The sequence below is a fragment of the Dipodomys merriami genome, unplaced genomic scaffold, assembly GCF_024711535.1.
Source record: "Dipodomys merriami isolate MVZ:Mamm:240054 unplaced genomic scaffold, mDipMer1.0.p SCAF_1232, whole genome shotgun sequence".
NCBI lineage: Eukaryota > Metazoa > Chordata > Mammalia > Rodentia > Heteromyidae > Dipodomys > Dipodomys merriami.
Window position 1 is genome coordinate 63,041 of NW_027202530.1, and position 23,747 is coordinate 86,787.

At 36.0% G+C, this 23,747-nt stretch overlaps 1 non-coding gene across 1 annotated transcript; it reads left to right on the top strand.

The window, feature by feature from the left end:
• Nucleotides 1-23,213: 23,213 nt before the first annotated feature.
• On the top strand, nucleotides 23,214-23,319 carry LOC138823828 (U6 spliceosomal RNA). The gene has a single exon (XR_011370910.1). It is a non-coding gene; the product is annotated as a U6 spliceosomal RNA (small nuclear RNA).
• Nucleotides 23,320-23,747: the final 428 nt, after the last annotated feature.

Consider the following 23,747-nt stretch of genomic DNA (forward strand, 5'->3'; position numbering starts at 1 on the left):
TAATAACACAATATCTAGGATCTAGTGTTAATTTGGATATTTACTAATTAGGTCCAAAATTTATGGATATTTATATTTCTCCTGGTAAACTAATGAGCTCCAAGAAAATGTCCCTAAAGAGCATTTCAATTCTCGTATCACTGTTTGTCTCAAAATACTTTAAATTATACACCCTCTAATGTGGGCATAGGGTTATACTGTGGAACTTTCCCCTTCAGATAGTGAGTACTACCCTATGGCTTAACATGGAGAAAGTACCCTCACACATAGACTGGGTGTGTGCTCACAAGAAGTGGTACTTGAACAAGGGAAAACATGGGACCTATGTTTCTTTGGGGCTGGATTACTTCACTTAGGGATTGCTGGGTCATAGGAGAGCTCTAGGAGTTTTTTGTGGATCCTCCATACAACTTTCCAAAGTGGTTGAACAAGTTTACACTCCCAATAACAATGAAGTAAGGTACCCTTCTGGCCACATCCACTCCAGCATCTGTTATTATTGTTCTTGTCTATGGCCATGGTATCTCCATGTTGTTTTGATTTGCATTTGGGGAGGTCGGGCATTTCTCCATGTGTCTATTGGCAATCCTTCTTTCCTCTTCACAGAATTTTCTCTGTAAGTCTTTAGCCCACTTATTTTTTATTTTTATTTTGAAAATACTGTACAGAGGAGTTACAATTACATGGGCAAGATAATGAGTACATTTCCTATAAAGCATTTTAGCCTCCTCCTTTGTTTCCCCTTCCCGTCCTTTCCCATTCTCTTCCCAACCCCCTAATTCTCATTGCCTCCCCCACGAAAGTTGTAAAGTTCGTTTTTGACATAACGACTTGTACATCTCATTGTTGCAATGTTGCCCACTTATTTATTGGGCAGTTGTTTCTTTGAGGATTTGTTGTTGGGGGATTTAATGTTTTGAGTTCCAGGTATAGTTTACATATGAGAACTTTGTCCATTGTATGGCTAGTGAATATCTTCTCCCAGTAAGTAGGCTTTATATGATCTTGCAAGCTATATCCTTTGCCATGCAGAAACTCTGCAATTTCATGCAATCCCATTTTTCCAAATTTTCTTTCATTTGTTGTGTTTCTGCGTCTCTTTTAACAAACTTTCGGCCTATGCCAAGGAGATCTAATAATGAGTTCAGACCTGTAATGATTTCAGAGTGTCTTCTTTGACTCCGAGGTCCTTGATCCATTTGGATTTGATTCTGGTGCAGGATGACATATATGGATCTATTTTTTATTTTCTACAAGTAATTAACCAATTTTGCCAGCACCATTTACTGTAGAGGCTGTCTTTCTTCCATTCTATTTTTTTTAGCTCCCTTATCAAATATTAGCTGACTATAGGTCTGTTGGTTTATTTCTGGGTTTTCAATTCTATTCCATTGGTCCTGAGGTCTGTTCTTGTGCCAGTACCAAGCTGTTTTGATTATAATGGTTTTGTAGTACTGTTTTAAATTTGATATTGATATTCCTCCAGCACTGTTCTTTCTGTTAAGGATCGTTATAGCTATTAGGGTCTTTTAGTGTTCCATATGAATTTTGGGATTGCCTTTTCTATTTTCTTGAAGAATGAGGATGGAATATTTATAGGTATCACATTGGATTGGTAGATAACCTTGGAAAATGTTGCCATTTTCACGATGTTGATTCTTCCAATACAGGAGCATGGGAGTTTTTTTGCCCATTTCTAAGTTCTGTTTTGATTTCCTTTTTCAAGTTTTTAAAGTTTTCATCATAGACATCCTCCATTTCTTTGGGTATGTTAATTTCTAGGTATTTTATTTTTTATGGGGCTATTACAAATAAAGTTGTTTTCCGGATTTCAGCACGCTTTTCTCAGTGTTGGCATACAGAAATGCCATTGATTTTTGAAGGTTAATTTTATACCCTGCTACTTTACCAATATTTTTAGTCACCTTGAGTAATTTGAGAGTGGAGTCTGTGGGATTCGTCAAATACAAGATCATATCATCTGCAAAGAGGGAGAGTTTTACTTCTTCTTTCCCTTTTTGGATCCCTCTAATCTTTGCATCTTGTTTTATGGTTAAACTAGGCATTTTAATTCTAAATTGAAGAGAAGTGTAGAGAGTGGACATCCTTGTCTCGTTCCTTAGTTAAGAGGAAATGGCTTTAGTTTTTCACCATTAAGTATAATGCTGGCTGTAGTTTTGTCATATAGAGCCTTTGTTGTGCTGAGGAATGTTCCCTGGATTCCTAATTTTTGCAGAATCTGCAACGTAAAGGGGGTGTTGGATCTTGTCAAAACCCTTTTGTGGTTCTTGTCTTTGCTCTTGGTGATATGATGAATTATATTAATTGATTTGCATATATTGAACCAACTTTGCATGAAATGAAACCTGAAATGAATCCTGTTTGATCATGATGTATGATTTTTTTTGGATGAATTGTTGAAGTCAATTGGCCAAAAGTGTGTTGAGAATTCTTGCATTAATGATCATCCAAGAAATGGGTCTGTAGTTCTCTTTCTTTGATGACTCCCTGCCTGGTTTTGGGATGAGGGTTATGATGGCTTCATAGAATGAGTTTGGTAGTGAACTTTCTCTTTCAATTTCATTGAAGATTTGGAGGAGTGTTGGTGTGAGCTCTTCATAAAGGCCTTGTAGAATTCCACTGTAAAACCATCAGGATCTGGGCTTTTGTTAGATGGGAGTACTCTTACTGCTGTTTCTATTTCAATGTTGGATATGGGCCTGTTAAGATGGTTTAACTCATCTTGGTTTAGTTTCGGCATGTCAATATTTGTTAGGAAAAGGTCCATTTCTGCCAAGTTCTCAAACTTATTAGCATAAAGTATTCCCTTATAATGTGCTGAATCTTGGTTGTGTCTCTGGTGATGTTTCCATTGTTATCTCTGAGTTTATTTTGTTGTGTTCTCTTGTTTTTCTGATAAGATTTGCTAAAGTTCTCTCAATTTTCTTAATTTTATCGTTGAATCAACTCTTTCTTTTGTTGATTCTTTCTATGTTTTTTTGGATTCTATTTCTTTAATTCTGATTTAATATTAATTATTTATTTCCATCTACTGGATTGGGTATTATCTTGTTGCTCTTATTCAAGGAGACTCAGATATCTCATTAAATTGTTGGTTTCAGATCTGTAGAAGTTGTTTGGGTTGGAACTCAGAGCTATAAACTTGCCTCTGAGTACTGCCTTTGCTGTGTCCCAGAGTAGCTGGTAATTTGTGTGTTCATCTTTGCTGAATATCATGAATATTTGAATTTCCTTTCTAATGTCTTTCATGACCCACTGGTCATTCCACAGTGTGTTTGGTTATCAGCCTTCATGTGGTACAGGACGTTCTTCGGTGGCTTTTGGTGGTGAGTTCTAATTTTATTCCCTTGTTGTGTGATAATGCAAGGTATAATTTCAATGTTTCTGAATTTGGAAAAGTTTGCTTTGTCACTTAAAATGTGGTCTATTTTGGAAAATGTTTCATGTGCTGCTGAGAAAAACGTGTATTCTGATGCTGCTGGGTGAAATATTCAGTCGATGTCTGATAAATCTAGTTGACATATGCAGTTGTTTAGATCTCTCTGTTTCTCTGTTTCTCTGTTGATTTTTTGCCGAGTTGATCTATCTAGTGGTGAAAGTGGTGTGCTAAAGTCCCAAACAATTAATGTCTTTGGAGCTATGTCAGATTTGAGGGAAAGTAGTGTTTCTTGAATAATTTGGGTGCTTGGTTGTTTGCTGAATAGATAGTTCGAATTGTAATATTCTCGTGAAGGAGATATCCCTTAGTAAGTAGCAACCTTCCTTATCTCTTCTCACTAAATTTAATTGGAAGTCTATTTTATCTGTTATTAGGATTGAAACTTCCACCTGTTAATGGGGGCCTTTTGCTTGGTAGATTTTGTTCCAGCCTTTCACACTGAAAATATGTTCGTTTTTATGAGTAATATGTAACTCCTGAAGGCAGCAGATAGAAGGATCTTGCTTCTTAATCCAACTTGACAGTCTATGTCGCTTAATTGGAGAGTCAATCCGTTAATGTTGAGAGTTTGGTTTGAGACCTGTTTGGGAGTTCCTGCCATTTTATGCCCCTTCTTAGGGGCTACAGCAACTGTGTTCTTCCTATGGTTCTTGGATTCTCAGTTTGGGTGTGGTTTCTTGACCTTTATTGTCATCTTGTTTGTTTTCTATGTGTAGGGGAAGGTGAAGTGTCATGTATAGGGCTTGGTGGATATATATTGTTTCAGTTGTTCTTTGGTATGGAAGGTTTTTATTTGGACTTCGGTTATGAAGTAGAGTATAGGTGGATACAGTATTCTTGGTTGATAGTTGTTTGTTTTTAGGGCATGGCATATGTCATTCCAGGCTCTTCTTGCTGTAATTGTCTCCGCTGAGATATCTGAGGTTATTCTAATTGGTTTCCCTTTGTAAGTGGTTGATCTTTTCTCCCTGACAGCTTTAAGGATTTTTTCCTTGGAATTGATCCTGTGGGGATTATAATGTCACGGTGGGATATCCTGTCCTAGTCTGGTCGATTTGGGGTACTAAAAGCTTCTTGAATCTGAATAGGTCTATCTTTCTGCATGTTTGAGAAGTTCTCTGCTTGGAACATGTTAACCAAATTTCCTAGACCATTAACATCTGACTCTAGGTGCTCCTCTATACCCATTATCCTCAAATTAGGCCTTCTGATGGTGTCTTCCAAATGTTGAATAGATCCATCATATTTCTTGGATTTGTCTTGGATAGTTGTATTCTCTTTCTTTATAATAACCTGGCTGTCTTCAATCCCTCAGATTCAATCTTCTGCATGGTCTACCCTGCTCTCAAGACTTTTCACTTTGTTTTTAATTTCTTTTCCTTCTATTTGGTCAGCTTTGATGACTTCAAATTCTTTGTTGGAGCTTTGTTTTAGATCTTATATGAACTTCATTACTTCCGTAATTTGGTTTTATGTTTATTCTCAAATCACTTAGTTCATCGGTTATGGTTTCCTTGGACTCCCATTCATTCTGTAGGGCTCCATTCAACATTCCCTTTCTGGTCTCCCTGACTTCTTTCAGCTGTCTTTTATTGGATTCCATGAATGCCTCTATTTGGTAAGAAAGTTACACCATTTTTGTGCTAGAACACTATTTTAAGGCAGGCATCAACCAAAGTCCTGAGTTGCACAGTCAAAAATCTGGGCCTTTTGTCAGTATCAATTTCTGGGCCTTTGTCGGTATCAAAGATGGAGCTCTCTGATTTCTGAGAAGGAGTGAGGATGTCAGGGTTCTACTCATGCCAGAGTCTTCATTACTGGGCTCTCTGTGGTCTGCGATCTGTAGCATGAATATATCTGTTCGTTGTCAGTTCTTCCTGGTGTTGAGTAGAATACACACACTGTGTCTGGCATCTTTTTGACTGGACTTTCTCTGTAGGCATGGTGGCTCCGGCGCTGATGCTCAGATCTGTTTCCTTGCCTGGATATTCCATCTCTGGCCAAGCTCTCTGTACTGTGATGGCACACTGGGTGTGATTCTCTAGCCTAGCACTGTTGACTGGAACACTAAAACTGTTGTCTACGCAAAAGCTTGTTTAGCCTAGACCTTCTGCCATCTTCCTCCGAACTCTTTAACTTGTGACAATGATCTGCTGTCAGTTATTTTCTTCTTTTCTCCTTCTTTTGCCCTTCCACTTACATAATTTTTATTTAAAGAAACATATTTGAGCTTGTATTTCTAAATTCTTCAAAATTATCTGAATTTCATCACTCTTCTGGCAGCCTCCTATATATTTCTCAAGGGAATATTTTGTCACTATCATTTTTATCCTATATGATATTGGATATCGTTCTGCCTAATTCAGTGCAAGATATAAATTACATTCATCCAGATATTTCAACACTTGTACCACCATAAAATCCTTTCTTATATAGAAATCATGATTTTAGTATTTCTGGGGAGGTGTCATCTGTCATTTTTGATTGACCCTAAGTGATACTTATATGCAAACATGTTTTAAACCAATATGCCATTCATTTTTAAAAATCATGCTAAATAAAATAAGTAAGACTCAAAGAAACAGATTCCATAGTTTCCCTCATTTGTAATAATAAGAAATTTATAGATTAACACTAGCAGATGAGCAGAATGGCTCAAAAGCTTTGTATATAGGACCATACAAGATCATCTTGAGCAAAATGAACACCTAGATATGGAAATAGAGGTTTTTCTTTGTGGTTGTTTTTTTTTTTTTAATGTACTATGTGATTTATTTTTTCTTTTGTGTTTTCCCCTATAGTTTATCCACTGCTGTATTTGATTTCAGTACTGTGTGCATTGCACATGCATTGGTCTTAATTTGACAAAATAAGATGAACAACAAATTGGAGAGACAAAGGACAAAGGGTAAATCAATGCAATAGCAATACTCACAAGACAATATGTTGGAAATTTACATTACAACTTGTGAGGGGTTTGGGGGGAAAGGAAAAGTGTGAGAAAAATGAGGTAGTGGGTAAAATTTTGACATGTTATGTATTCACTACCTTACAATTAATGCAACCCTTGTACATATCACCTTAAAAATAAAATTAAACTAAAAATAAGTTATATAAAGTATAATTTCACTGTATTGCTATAGTAAATATTATTATATGCGCATTACCTTTTTAAAAATGAACACTATTTGGCATCTAAATTGAGTTAATTACACCTTTCTTTATCAGAGGTTCATAAACTTGAATGTTATCCAAATATACAATATTTTCACAATATACCTGCCACAATTTTCAAAAAAGTTAAGTTTAGTATTGTCTGATAGTAAAACAGAAAACAGTTTAATTCTCTGGAAACTCCTAGCTTTTAAAACTGAATAATTGTTAAAAAGACAGAATATATGTGTTCTTCAAATTTCTTACAAATACTAACTAGTCATTTTCAAATTCTCAACATTCCATATCAGAGATATTCAAAGTAGTACCTGTTTGCATGTTATTTAATTCTGCAATAGCTGCAGTTTCTAACGGGGTGTTACATATTGAGAAATCAACAGAAAAAAATAGCCACATACTGGTGGAGGATATAACTACAAAGTACGTGTAATAATTAATTCCTCAAGAATAAACATTTTTTCATCAGAGTAAGCTACTATTTCTGTGACCATCAATCCCAAGCTTTTATGCCATAAAGTCTTCCTAGGCCAACAGTTTCCAATTTGTAAGGTGCACCTTAAAATTCCCTTAATTCACATCATGAATAGCTTATCACTATTGTGAAAAAATACTACACTTGTGTTAATATGATGCCCTTCCTATTGTAGAAAGTACACTACACTAAACTTTGCTGCAACATTTTTCTGATTTCTAGAAATCAGGACACTTGCAAATATTATTTATATTTTTTATCTATCATAGATATTCAGGAGGCTAAGACCAGAAGATTATAGTTCAAAGCCCACCCAGTCAGGAAGATTCTTTAGATTCTTATCTCCCATAAACTTCTCAGGAAAAGCTAGACTCAAGTGGCACTGAGGTTGAAGTTGTAGGGCATGAGCCTTGAGCACAAACCGGCTCAAAGGGAGTGGCCAGGCCCAGAGTTCAAACCTGAGGACAAACCAAAAAATAAAAACCAACTCCAATCCTAGCATTTTTCTCATTGTATAGAGAGGCACGTAATTAAGGAAATTTCTTCCAGTATTACGAATAGATAGAAGAACCAAGACCTCAAATAATTACTCTCTTCATACCATGTTACACCACAGCCTCAAAAAATTGCTTGTTCTAAATTTATAAATTAATATCTATTTGTTGGCAATTCTGTCTAGATTATTCACACGATCATTTTATACATGAACTGTTGGAATTATCAATTAACTAAGTTCTAATTATATCTCGCTTGAAAGAATATTTTAAGCATATAAAATGCCAGATCCATTTGTGAATTTGTCAATTAAAACCTCTACTTAAAATTTTTTTGTAGTATCCTATAGAATATGACATTACAAACAAAACCAAAATATTTATTTTAAATCTAAATTCTAATTTAGCAAGGTCTATAAAGTCCTACATTAGATGACATTTGTATTTTTCCAGGCTTAAACTTTTGTAATCCTTCATAATTTCTTTGAAATCCAACAGAATGATGCTTACTTTTTCAAATTTTTGATTGGGAATCATGAGCCATTTTGCATGTAGGAATGTTGTTTAATGAAGAGAGCATTTAAAACACAACTGAGGATTATATATGAGTTGCATTTCAATAGGAAACTTGCCTTCTCAAAATATAATGACAAAATTAGCCCAAACTTCCAACTGTGTATTCATTTCTTGTTGTTTGGTTTGTTTTATTAGAAAAATTATACTACCTGGTCCAGGGAAGGTATCACTATGTAATCCCACTCTCTAATCTCCTGTCTTAGTCTGAGTGCTAGAATTCCAAGATTTTATCAAATTGCCCTGCCATAGTTTGATGGTTTATTTAATCTAGATAGAAACTAGCAATTCTGAACTTCTCCTATGATCTTATACATTAGACTGACTGCTCAAACCGTTTCTGTACAATTTTCAAAGATGTTCTATCATTTGACACCGGATATGAACATTTTCAGATGCACCTTCAGGGGTCTCTGATTCATTCTTCCATGGATCCAATCCCTTTAATAATGATTACTTGAATTTCTTGTTATCTCTGATCCTTAGGTGTGGAATATTCTCAAACATCTTTGAAGAAATTTCACTTGAGGACTTTCTAATATTAAAAATTATCACTTGATCTAGTCTTACTCAGGATATATTTTCTATTGTTTTCTAACATTTCTCCATATTCTGAGAGTTGTTTCATTTGTGCAGGGGTGTTTGCACATATATGTGCCTCTGTGTGTATGTGTATGTTTGTATGTGTGTATGCAAAAGCCTCAGCAACCTTATTCAGCAATCTTGCTCATGACTAGTATTCCATCACTTGAGCTAATGCCTAGTATTCTAGCTATTCAGGAGGCTGAGATATGAGGATTGCAGTTCAAATCCAGTATGAGTCGGAAAGAAAGGTTCTGAGACACTTATCTCCAATTAACCACCAGAAAACTGCAAGTGGCGCTGTGGCTCAAGAAGTAGAGCACTAGCCTTAAGCTGAAGAGTGGAGAGATAGTGCCCAAGCCGAGTTCAAACCCTGCCACAAGCATCAAAAAAAAAAAAATAGAAAAAAAGATAAAAGAAAGGAAAAGAAATAAGATCATGGCCATCAGTTCATTGCTAGTATAATTCCCGCTTTCTCACCATGGACTTTTTTTCCAGTTAAGTTTATGCTCTTATATGTAACTTGCTTTGGAACCAGAATTATTCTTCCATTGTACATTTTACAAATTTGTGTGATAAGCAACCATAATTTAGAGATAGATGAGAGAGTGGCCTCATTGTTCATGTCCCTCTTAGTATTAATTATTTCTCTATGCCACTCCCATAGATCTACATAATGGCCTTGGCTTTCTTGGTTCAATGTTGTCTTATTTGCAGAGTCTTCTATAGTATATTGATCCATTATACTTAAACACAGAACTTTTCTTTCTTTTATTATTCCTATTGTTTCTTCTACTGTTAACTTGTGTACACTTGGGAAATAATGCACAACACACACACAAATAAACTTTTCTGAGAATCTTCTCCCAGTTAAATTTAATTTAAGAGCACTTATGAAATTTGAACTTAATTTACTCCTGGATAATGGTTTCTTTTATGTATTATAGTAAAAATAGTGTACAGAGGGCTTACAGTTACATAAGCAAGGTAATGAGTACATATCCTATTGTTACATCCTCTTTTGTTTTTCCTGTGGTATCCATTCCGTCCCCATCTACCAAATTCCCCCTCCCTTCCCCAAGTAGTAAAGTTCATTTTCTACATAGTGTCTTGTTCATATCGTTGTTACAATAGGTCATTCTGAATCTTTGTTTCAGCATTTTGTTGTTTCTCTTCCCCTCCCCACACTAGAAAAATGTGTATACAAGATGCAGGGCACCAACATCATATCCAGTGAAAACAGGAGTTATATCATGGGGGAAGAACATGGAGGAGAAACGAAAAAACTCACATAATACATTTTAGATACATCAAAAACAATTGCAATAAAGAAAAAAAACAAGTTGTGTCCCTATCTTGGGATTCATTTTACTTAACATCTTATATGGCCATATGTACATGAATAATGTTTTTATAAGCCATTAAAATTTTATATTTTGTATTTACTAAGTTGTCTCTGAAAGGCGTGTTACCTCATATCCAAAGATGTCTTTAAATTAAGACAATAGTAGGCTCATTTTATGCCAAAACAAAATATAAACACCAATGATATTTTTCCCTAAAAGAAATACTCATAAAAAATCATGAAATTCGGGGGAAGATGGCAGAGGAGAAGCTGAAGGCTAAACAAGCTTTCCCATAGAAAGCATTTTAGTATTCCAGTGAACAGTCTTAGGCTACTGAGTCACACACCAAGTGTGTCATCTCAATACAGAGAGTTTAGACAGAGAGGGAAAATCCAAGCAAGGAAACAGATCTGAACACATGCAGCTAGCCATGGCTGCAGTGGCAGAGTTGGTAGCAGAGACACTTGTAGCAGCCATAACTACAGAGAGAATCTGGGACAAAGGTGCCAGATGTGGCGGGCAAGTGGATTCTACCCAACACAAGCAAGAACTGACAAGGAGCAGATATCTTCATCCTTCAGATCACAGACCAGAAACTGCCAGGAATAAGACTCTGGCATGAGTAGAATCCTGATCTCCTCATTCCTTCTCAGGGAGCAGAGGAGAGAAGGCTGGACATCCCCTACCACTGGAGATCTCCATCTTTGATACTAATAAAGGCCCGGCTGAGCAACTAGCTCCAATTCAGGCCTTGGAAGAAAACCAGAGACATTTAGCAGGTCATAGGAACCTGCTCTGACCTGCCAGGCTCAGCTGTACCCAGGGGGAAATCAACCACCCCAGACAGAGAAAAATCTGCCTCCTGTGGAGTGACTTTCATCACTAGGTAAACAGAGCTGCCCCTCCCTACAGCCTAGACAAACAATTGAAACTCAGTAAACATAAACCCTGATAATGGCTCCAAGCTGGGCTCTCTGAGAGTCTCAGGAGCTAGCCCAGCAAGGCAAAGCTACTGATTTCTGAAAGGACTCAACTCTACCCATAACCTAGTCTCATCACAGCATCTCCAAACTAGAGGAAACTCCCATCTCCTTCTTTTGGGATACTCAAAGCAAATCTACCTCCCACTGAACTAGCATGGGAGGAGGATCACAAACAATGAGTTAGGCAAAGCATTTTTCTGCCTGCTCAAACAAACTGACTTAAGAAAACCATCAAGCCACAGGAAAACCAAACATCAAAAGTAGACCAGAGACTCCACCAAGAGACTAGTTATGGACACAGAAGATACACAATCATCCTATTGCCCCCATTACCCCCCCAAAAAAATCAAAGAACTCTTTTTTAAATTTAATTTAATTTTTTATTGTTAGAATACAGTACAAAGGAGTTACAATTACATGAGCAAGATAACAAGTATATTTCTTATCAAGCATTGTTGCCTCCTTGTTGTTTCCCCTTCCCATCCCTTCCCATACTTCTCCCCTCCCCCTACCCGATCCTCCCCCACCCCCTACCAAAGTTGTTAAGTTCGTTTTTTGACATAATGAATTGTACATCTCATTATTGCAATCAAACAACTCTTACTTGAACTTTTTTAAAAAAATTAATTTTTAAAATTGTTTTCTATTAATCTTATTTTCTTCCCTTAATTTTTATTTTAGGTTTATATGTGTGTGTGTGTGTGTGTGCTTTTAAAATCTCTTTTGATCTTTTGGTCCTTTTTAAATATTCTTTTCATTTTTTTCTATTTCTTTCTTTTTTTGCGTGACTAAATTGCTGTTCTGTTCATTCCCAGATATATACCTGTTGCCGATTATTAGACCTTATACCCCATTGTGTACACACTTAATCCAGAAGTTTATTACTCAATTCACAACCTCTTAGGCTTAAATTCTTTAATAGCAGTATTATATCTTTATATGTATATAATTTTCAAGTAACTAATTTTAAGAATTTTTATTTTTTAGTTTTCATTTCTCCTTTCAATCCATCCCTTCTTCTCATCTTATCCTTTTCTTCTCTCAATATCATTTGTTTAAACTTACATAATTTTTAAGTGTTTCACTACTTAGATTTAAATTTTGGTTTTTCCATTTTTTTCTTGTTCTTTTTTTGTATTCTCTCTCCTATTATTCTATGCAAACTATTACCCTCTCTAAGATTAGGACTTGGTTAAATACCACATTTTCTCGATCCATCCATCTACTGAGGGGCATCTGGGTTGGTTCCATATCTTAGCTATGTTAAATAATGCTGCAATAAATATAGTTGTGCTGGTAGCTTAAGTATGGTCTTGTTTGTGATCATTTGGATAAATGCCCAAATGGAAATTGTTGGGTCATAGGGAAGTTCTAGGTGGAATCTTTTGAGGAACCTTCATACTACTCCAAATTGGTTGAACAAGTTACACTCCCACCAACAATGCAATAAGGTTCCCTTCTGGCCACATCCCCTCAAAGATGGGGTGAGGTAGTATCTAAATGTTGTTTTGATTTGCTTTTCTTTTATGGCTTGGGAGGTTGATCATTTCTTCATGTATCTATTGGCCTTCCTTCTTTCCTTTTCAGAGAAGTTTCTCTTTAAGTATTTAGTCCACTTATTTATTGGGCAGTTGTTTCTTTTAGGATTTGTTGTTGGGGGATTTAATGTTTTGAGTTCCACATATATTTTAGATATGAGACCCTTGTCTATTGCATGGCTAGTGAAGATCTTCTCCCAATGAATGTGCTTTCTATTGATCTTGCCAGCCATGCCCTTTGCCATGCAGAAGCTCTGCAATTTCATACAATCCCATTTGTCCAAACTTTCTTTGATTTTTTGTGCTTCTGGGTCTCTATTAAGAAAATTTCATGGCCTTTGTTGCGGTCTTGTTGGTTTTCTATGTGTAGGACATCTTTAAGAATCTTTTGTAGGGCTGGTTTGGTGGAGATGTATTGTTTCAATTTTTCTTTGCTATGGAAGGTTTTTATTTGGCCTTCAGTTATGAAGGAGAGTTTAGCTGAGTACAGTATTCTTGTTTGATATTTTTTGTTTTTAGGGCATGGCATACATCATTCCAGGAACTCCCAAATACCTCTCAGTACTATCTCTTAACGTTAACGGACTGAACTCTCCAATTAAGCGACATAGACTGTCTAGTTGGATTAAAAAACAAGACCCTTCTATCTGCTGCCTGCAGGAGTCACATCTTGCCCGTAAAAACAAACACATCTTCAATGTTAAAGGCTGGAACAAAATCTACCAAGCAAACGGCCCTCATAAACAGACGGGAGTTGCAATCCTAATATCAGATAAAATAGACTTCAAACTAAAATTCGTGAGAAGAGATAAAGAAGGTCGCTACATACTAATTAAAGGATCTCTCCTTCAGGAGGATATTACAATTCTAAATATCTATTCGCCAAACAATGGAGCACCCAAATTTATCAAAGAAACACTACTTTACCTCAAATCCCATATAGATCCAAAGACATTAATTGTTGGGGATTTTAACACACCACTCTCCCCACTAGATAGATCAACTCGGCAAAAACTCAACAGAGAAACCGCAGATCTAAACAGCTGCATAGATCAACTAGACTTAACAGACATCTACCGAACATTTCACCCAGCAGCATCAGAATACACGTTCTTCTCAGCAGCACATGGAACGTTTTCTAAAATAGACCACATTTTAGGCCACAAAGCAAACTTGTCTAAATTCAGAAACATTGAAGTTATACCTTGCATTCTCTCTGAACACAAGGGAATAAAATTAGCACTCAACACCAAAAGCCACCAAAGAAAGTCTGGTATCACATGGAGGCTGAACAACACACTGCTGAATCATGAGTGGGTCATGGAAGAGATTAGAAAGGAAATTCAAATGTTCATGCTATTCAACAAAAATGAACACACAAATTACCAGCTCCTCTGGGACACAGCAAAGGCAGTACTCCGAGGCAAGTTTATAGCTCTGAGCTCCTACATCAACAAATTGGAAAGATCGGAAACTAACAATTTAATGACACATCTAAACCTCCTTGAAAAAGAGCAGCAAGACAAACCCCAATCCAGTAGACATAAAGAAATAATCAAAATTAAATCAGAATTAAATGAATTAGAATCCAAAAAAACTATAGAAAGAATCAACAAAACAAAGAGTTGGTTCTTCGAAAAACTTAACAAAATTGACAGACCCTTAGCAAATCTAATCAGAAAAAGGAGAGAACACACCCAAATTAATGAACTAAGAGATGAGAATGGAAACATCACCACAGAAACAACCAAGATTCAGAACATTATAAGGGAATACTTCTCAAAACTTTATGCTAATAAGTTTGAGAACTTGAGAGAAATGGACCTTTTCCTAGCAAATATTGACATGCCAAAACTAAACCAAGATGAGTTAAACCAGCTTAACAGGCCCATATCAAGCATTGAAATGGAAACAGCAATAAGAGACCTCCCAGCTAAGAAAAGTCCAGGACCAGATGGTTTTACAGCGGAATTTTACAAGGCCTTCAAAGCAGAGCTCACACCAATACTCCTCCAACTCTTCAATGAAATTGAAAGAGAAAGCTCACTACCCAACACATTCTATGAAGCCATCATAACCCTCATCCCAAAACCAGGCAAGGACTCATCAAAGAAAGAGAACTATAGACCCATTTCTTTGATGGACATTGATGCAAAACTTCTCAACAAAATTTTGGCCAATCGACTTCAACAATTCATCCAAAAAATCATACACCATGATCAAACAGGATTCATTTCAGGGATGCAAAGCTGGTTCAATATACGCAAATCAATTAATATTATTCATCACATCAACAGGAGCAAGAATAAGAACCACATGGTTATCTCAATAGATGCAGAAAAAGCATTTGACAAGATCCAACACCCCTTTATGATGAAGGTTCTGGAAAAATTAGGAATCCGTGGAACATTCCTCAATACAATAAAGGCTGTATATGACAAACCTACAGCCAGCATTATACTCAATGGTGAAAAACTAAAGCCATTTCCTCTTAACTCAGGAACTAGACAAGGATGCCCACTCTCTCCACTTCTCTTCAATCTAGTATTAGAATGCCTAGCTACAGCAATAAGACAAGATGCAGACATAAAGGGGATCCAAATAGGGAAAGAAGAAATAAAACTCTCCCTCTTTGCAGATGACATGATCTTGTATTTAAAAAATGCCATGGACTCCACTCCCAAATTACTCAAGCTGATTCAAAACTTTGGCAAAGTAGCAGGTTATAAAATTAACCCCCAAAAATCAATGTCTTTTCTATATGCCAACAATGAGAAAAGTGTGGCTGAAATTAGGAAAGCAACTCCATTTGTAATAGCCCCACAAAAAATAAAATACCTAGGAATTAACTTAACCAAAGAAGTGAAGGACCTCTATGATGAAAACTTTAAAATCTTGAAAAAAGAAATCAACACAGAACTTAAAAAATGGCAAAACCTCCCATGCTCCTGGATTGGCAGGATTAAAATCTTGAAAATGGCAATACTTCCCAAGGCTATTTACAAATTCAACGTGATACCTATCAAAATTCCACCCTCATTCTTCAAGGAAATAGAGGAGGCAATCCAAAAATTCATATGGAACAATAAAAGACCCTGAATAGCAAAAACGCGCCTCAACGGAAAGAAAACTGCTGGAGGAATATCAATACCAAATTTCAAACTCTACTATAAAGCCATAGTAATCAATACAGCTTGGTATTGGCATAAGAACAGACATCAGGACCAATGGAATAGAATTGAAAACCCAGAAATGAACCTACAGACCTATAGCCATCTAATCTTCGATAAGGAAGCTAAAACAATAGAATGGAAGAAAGACAGCCTCTTCAGTAAATGGTGCTGGCAAAATTGGTTAACTACATGTAGAAAACTAAAGTTAGATCCTTATATATCACCCTGCACCAGAATCAACTCCAAATGGATCAAAGACCTTGAACTCAAAGCAGACACTCTGAAAACATTACAGGATGGAATAGGAGAAACCCTATGTCTCCTTGGCTCAGGCCGAAATTTTCTGAATAGAGACCCAGAAGCACAACAAATCAAAGAAAGATTGGACAAATGGGATTGCATATGGTTGCAGAGCTTCTGCAGGGCAAATGACATAGCTAGCAAGATCAATAGAAAGCCCACCGATTGGGAGAAGATCTTTACTAGCCATACAACGGACAAGGGTCTCATATCTAAAATATACTTGGAACTCAAAAAATTAAACGACCCAACAACAAATTCTCAAAGAAACAACTGCCCAATAAATAAGTTGGCGAAAGACTTAAAGAGAAGCTTCTCTGAAGAAGAAAGATGGATTGCCAATAGACACATGAAGAAATGTTCAACATCCCTAGCCATAAAAGAAATGCAAATCAAAACAACATTGAGATATCACCTCACTTCAGTTAGAACAGCAAAAATCAAGAACTCTAACAACAACAGATGCTGGAGGGGATGTGGACAGAAAGGAACCTTACTTCATTGTTGGTGGGAATATAAACTTGTTCAACCACTTTGGAAAGCAGTATGGAGGTTCCTCAAAAGACTTCTCATAGATCTCCCCTATGATCCAGCAATCCCACTTTTGGGCATTTACCCAAATGTTTACAAACAAGACCACACTAAAGCTACCAGCACAACTATGTTTATTGCAGCATTATTTACCATAGCTAAGATACGAAACCAACCCAGATGCCCCTCAGTAGATGAATGGATCAAGAAAATGTGGTATATATACACAATGGAATTCTATGCCTCCATCAGAAAGAACGACATTTCCCCATTTGTTAGGAAATGGAAAGGCTTGGAATAAATTATATTAAGTGAAGTAAGCCAGGCCCAAAGAAGCATAGGTCCCATGGTTTCCTTTATTCGCAATATCTAGTATAGGTATGAGTCAAGCAGAAAATGTCAGATAATGTGATGTTAGGAAAATGAACCGTTAAATATGTATTTTAATGTTTTCGTGTCTTTCATGCATATGTTTCTAACTCATTTGTAAGATTATTTCTTTGTTGCTTTGTATGTCCCTCCCCCACAGTGTAACCCCCACTTTCACTATATTTGATGTCAATATAACATGTGGAGGAGATGGGGGCAAACAAGTCGTTTAAGGATTCAGGTGGACCTGTTGCAACAATGAGAAGTACAAAATGTCATGTCAAAACCAGCTTTACAATGTCGGTGGGGGGGGGGAGGGTGCATAATTGGGTGGGTGGAGGGGGGAGGCTGGGAAGGGAGGTGAAGGGTAAACAAAGGAGGAGGCTGCAATGCTTGGTAAGAAATGTATGCATTACCCTGCCCATGTAATTGTAGCCCCTCTGTACAGTATGTTCTCAAATAAAATACAATAATATTAAAAAAAAAAAGAAAATTTCAGCCTCTGCAAAGGATACCTATGGTATATCCGACTCTATCCTGTAATGTTTTCAGAGTATCTGCTTTGACTCCGAGGTCTTTGATTCATTTGGAGTTGATTTGGTACAGGATGATATATAAGTATCTAGCTTTAGTTTTCTATGAGTGATTAACCAATTTTGCCAGTACTTTTACTGAAGAGGCTGTCTTTGTTGCATTCTATTTTTTATCTCCTTTATCAAAGATTAGGTGCCTATTGGTCTGTAGGCTTATTTCTGGGTTTTCAATTGTATTCCATTGGTTCTGAGGTCTGTTCTTGTGCCAGTACGAAGCTGTTTTATTTGCTAAGGCTTCATAGTACAGTTTGAAATTTGGTATTGATATTACTTCAGCACTGTTCTTTCTGTAAAGGATTGTTAATGCTATTCATTGCCTTTTATCATTCCATATGACTTTTTGGATTGCCTCTTCTATTTCCGTGAAGAATAAGATTGAAATATTGATAGGTATTGCATCGAATTTGTAGATAGCCTTGGGAAGTATTGCCATTTTCACGATGTTAATCCTTCCAATCCAGGATCAAGGGAGTTTTTTCACTTACTAAGTTCTGTTTTTGATTTCCTTTTTCAGGTTTTTAAAGTTTTCATCATGGAGATTCTTTATTTCTTTGGTTGAGTTAATTCATTGGTATTCTATTTTTTGTGGGGTTATTAAGAATGGAGTTGCTTTTCTGATTTCAGCCACGCTTTTCTCATTGTTGGCATACAGAAAAGCAACTGATTTTTGAGGGTTAATTTTATTCCCTCATACATTGCCATTTTTTGAATCAGCTTGAGTGATTTGGGAGTGGAGTCCATGGGATTCTTTAAATACAAGATCATGTCATCTGCAAAGAGGGAGAGATTTACTTCATCTTTCCCTGTTTGGATCCCTTTTATGTTTTCATCTTTTCTTATTGCTGTAGCTAGGCATGCTAATAGTACATTGAAAAGAAGTGGAGAGAGTGGATGTCCTTGTCTCGTTCCTGAGTTATGAGGAAATGTCTTTACTTTTTGACCATTAAGTATAATGCTGGCTGCAGGTTTGTCATATACAGCCTTTATTTTATTGAGGAATGTTCCCTGGATTCCTAGTTTATCCAGAAACTTCATCATAAAGTAGTGTTAAATAATGGATTTGTGTATATTGAACCAGCTTTGCATCCCTGAACTGAATCCTGTTTCATCATGGTATGTAATTTTTTGGATGAATTGTTGAATTATTTGGCCAAAATTTTGTTGAGTAGTTTGGCATCAATGTTCATCAATGTAATGTGTGTCTAATCCTCTTTCATTGATGATTTTCCTGCCTGGTTTTGGGATGAAGGTTATTATGGCTTCATAGACTTAGTTTGGTTGTGAACTTTCTCTTTCAATTTCATTGAAGAGTTGGAGGAGTATTGGTATGAGCTTTGCTTTGAAAGCCTTGTAGAATTCCGCTGTAAATCCATGTGGTCCTGGGCTTTTCTTAGACAGGAGGTCTCTTACTGCTTTTTCTATTTCAATGTTTGATATGGGCCTGTTTAACTCATTTACTCCTTTTCAGTTGTTGCTGGTGTTGAGTTGAATCTGCTCACCCACTGTGTCTGGTGCATTTTTCCTGGACCCTCTCTGTTGTAGGTATGGCGGGATGACTATGCCCGCCACCAAAGCTGCCTCAGCCATGGCTATAGCAACTGTTCAGATCTGTCTCCTTCCCTGGATTTTCCCTCTCTAGCCAAACTCTGTATTGTGAAGGCACACTTGGTGTGATACTCTAGCCTAGTACTGTTCTCTGGAACACTAAAACTGCTTTCTATGCTAGAGATTGTTTAGTCTCCAGTTTCTACTCCACTATCTTCCCTCACTTCTCTTAAACATTTTCTTATTACAGGATTATTCTAGATTAGCTATGTTATGATTGATAATGACCAAGATTGACAGAAAGGTGGAGGAAAATTGTCTACACTTCCATGAGGTCCTGACTTGTGTTTCACAAAATGTTATAAAAGCTCTCCATTAGAAATCTAGCAGCTGCATTTCTAAATAGTCTTTGCATGCTTACACTTTCTCATAATGTTTCAATTCAAGTACTACTCCTTAGAGTCCCATACCATTCAATGATGCTGTTATAGATCTTTGTTACATCTTGAAGACTGCTCTTGGTGATTAAATTTGTGCTTTTCAAATTAGCTCTCACAATTCCATCCACAAAATGCAGACAAAAATTATCTGAAATAAATTTGTATCTGTTGATAGTGCATATATTTTATTTTCCATTACAAACATAGAATGTAGTAAAAATTTTCACAGAAATTACACTGCACTAGGTTGTGGGCAGAGTCTAATGAAAATAATATACTGTATTTATGTAGAGAATTTGAGCATCCAAAATTTTAGTATGCTTGTGGTCCTAAAATCAATACCTTACTTACATTGACAAATACCACTTGCTATCAGTACAGTTTTCCTTGTATGTTTTTAATATATATTTCATTGTAAAGATACTGTACAGAGGGGTTACAGTTACATAAGTAAGATAATGAGTACATTTTTGATTGAGCATTTTTACCACCTCCTTTGTTTTTCCCCTACTATTCCTTACCTTCACACATCCATAACACCTCCGTCCACCCCCCTCTAATAGTATCTTGCAAATTTCATTGTTACAATGGGTCAACCTGTATCCTTTCCTTGTATCTTAAATGAAAAAATGCTGGCTTGTTTCATACTGATCTACTTGTGTAGACACACTTAAAAACATTTTCCAAGTCCAAAAGCATATAAATGAAATGCACATCATCTTTTGTCAGTTGTTATAATTGTGTTCAACACATTTGTTGACAGGTTACAAATTATTCTCAAATTTTAATACATAAAAAACTTGCTTTTTTTCTCATTTTCGTGGCAAGGACATCAGCACGACCTCAGTCAACATTTCTCACTTTAGACTTTTCATATGGGTTGGTTAAATTTTGACCTGTGCTCCAGTCTTCTGGGGAGTCACTCATCTGCTTAGGAATTGATGCTGGCTGTTGGAAAAGAGCCCAAGGAATGATGCCATTTAAAGCCTTATAAATTTATTCTTAACAAGGATATTGCCCTACTCCTTTGGCTGTTGGGAATGCCTACAAGATCAAGCAATCCATGGAGAGATGGGAGACACCATACGACCTATACTTATTGAGATTTCCGAGTGACTTGCTATCACTTGTACTGCATTTTTCAAGTCGAATCTCTCTAAACCTACCAGTTGGAAGAGATGAGAGGAGTGGTAAAAGAACTCCTTAAAGACAAATACATCTTCAATACATTTGTTTCCAAACATTCTGTCTAAGGCATATTCAACAACTAGTGAAACTTGTGTTGGCTATATCTATGTGTCTTTCTCCATTTGTGCATGTGTACATGTGTGTACGTATGTGTGTATTTGTGTGTATAGTAACATTATTGTGTACATATGTGGGCCTATAGATACATATATGCATATATAAATAAATATACATATATAAATATATGTGCATATATATATATAAATATATATATATATATATATATATATATATCAATCAGGTGTTCAGTGATTTAATTTGCAGTTCCCAGATCATTGTCCTTATCAGAAAGTGTACATGATAAACTGCTCTAAGGATCTGTGCTATATGAGGGGTATCCTTTGTACTCCCTTCCCCCATTACCTTGTTTTTCATCCATGTGAACAACTTCAGCCTACTTTCCATAGGATAGCTTTGTTTTTTTTTTTTTTTTTACTTACTGATAATATAAGAAAAATGTTGTTTGTAAAAGAAAAAGAACTTTTAGGTGCCAGGCTAAAAGTATCTTATCAGTCCCTATGATTCGTATGAGATAAAATTTATAATAGTACTAAAAGTGAAAAGGAATTTCTAGAGCTGTTGTTTTGCCATTTCAAATGGCAAAGCATAATTTCACGTCACTGTTATAACTCTTAAAGAATGCAAGGGTAACTGATGGTCCCTATCATGTTCCCACAAAACCAGTTGATCCTGAAGGATAATAGTAGACCAGAAGAAATTCTAAATAGCAGACATGGAGCATGAAAGAGAAAGAGTAGAAAGGAGAGAGGGTGAAAGAGAGAGAAATATCATACTTAAAGTGCATAACAAATAAACGAGAAGTGTATGAGAATATTCATACTGCTATATTGAGACTCTACCTGTACATTTGAAGGTATTTGATGTATGATAACTCATCAACCTAAAATATAAAGTTATTTTGATAAAAAATAAAAATAACTCAGAAGAAATTATAAATGCAAAAACAGTCTTCACAGAAGCAAACTTTCAGAAATATTTCTTGACTTTGAAAAGGATAAATTGGCTGCAGTTAGTATAAACTTAGAAGTATTACAATTCACAAAAATATAAAAATGTGTTCACATATTTCGTTATATAACCCAAAGCAGAAAGCAAATATTGTTCAGATGATTTTTAAATCAGTTTCTGAGGTGCTGGGAAGGTGGTTCAGTGGTAGAGTGCTTGCCTTGCATGCATGTGGTCCTGGATTTCATTCCTCAGCACGACATAAGCATAAAAAGATGAAAGTGGTGCTGTGGCTCAAGTGGTAGCGCTAGCCTTGAGCTGAAGAGCTGAGGGACAGTACGCAAGACCCAGAGTTCAAGCCCCACAACCAACAAAAACAAAGCAAAAACACAAAACAAAACACAGGTTCTCAATTTTGTGGCCTCAACTCTGTAATACCACTACCTCAGCCTAGGGTTAAGATTTTAGGTGTGGACATTTATCAACACTCCTGATTCAGACTCTACTTGATAAAATTTTTAATCAATATTTTGTTTTTAGTTTTGCTCTTTGTAAATTCACATGCACCTATGAAAAATGGTGTGGCCATCCCAATAACATTTTCAAAGTACCTCTTAATCACGACTCACAAAAAGTTGTATTATATTACAACAAGGAAAAATTCTATAAATAAAGAAAACAATAATTAAATATTAATGATGACTAAAATAAAAAACAAAACAATTACCAGGGTTTTCAGTATTTGAAGTGTACACAGTAGATTTTACTATTTTCTCATATTCCTGTACATTTAAAATTGGATAAAGTTATCAGTAGCCTTTAAATTTACCCACTAAGATTACTATTTATAGTTCATCTCATCATTTGTATGTGGCTTATATTATTATTTGTTCATCAATAACGTATAATGTAAGGGAGCCCTAAAGATTTAACAGAAACTCTGTAATTAAAATCTTAACTCTTCACTCTGCTTCTTTACACAGTCATTGCACCTTCTCATTAGTAAAGTTTCTATAAACTATGAAATGTACATACTTACTCGTACATGCTACCAGAAATATTATATACTTTATTGAAAAATTTTAAGACCTGCCAAACAGTCTTAATTTTGTCATATATAAGCAAATCCCAAAATTAAACATACTTAAAATATTAAAACTTTTAACAAACTTTAACATTTGCTGCAATGAACATTATGACAGGTGCCTTGTGTAGAATAATTGACTTCCTCCTCCTACACATCTCATGAACAACAAATATCTGGAATTATTTGGTTTTTGGCATGTCAACCTTGACTTTATTCTTAAATGTGTGCTTTACGTAAGAAATACATGGTTCTAAAATTTCACAATTCTTTTGAACTTACTTTTTGTTGAATTGTCTTGTTTAAGAAAATTAATTACTCTTTATATATAAAAAATGTTCTGTGCTCAATTTGGCTGCACATACAGTAAAATTGGAACATACAGAGAAGATCAGCATGGTCCCTGCCCAAGGATGACAAGCAAATTAGTGAATCGTTCCATATTTTTACAACAACAGATGCTGGAAGGGATCCTACTGCATTCTTGGTGGGAGTGTAAACTTGTTCATCCACTTTGGAAAGCAGTTTGGAGGTTCCTCAAAAGACTCCACATAGAGCTCCCCTATTACACTGCAATCCCTCTTTTGGGCATTCTCCCAAATGATCATAAACAAGTCCATACTAAAACTACCACCACAACAATGTTTATTGTAGCATAATTTGCCATAGGTAAGATATGGAACCAACCCCGATGCCCCTCAGTAGAAGAATGGATCAAGAAAACGTTGTGTGTGTGTGTGTGTGTGTGTGTGTGTGTGTGTGTGTGTGTGTGTGTGTGTGTGTGAATGTACACTTACACAACCACTTTGGAAAGCAGTCTGGTGAGTCCTCAGAAAGCTAAATATTGACCTTCCTTATGGCCCACTCATACCACTT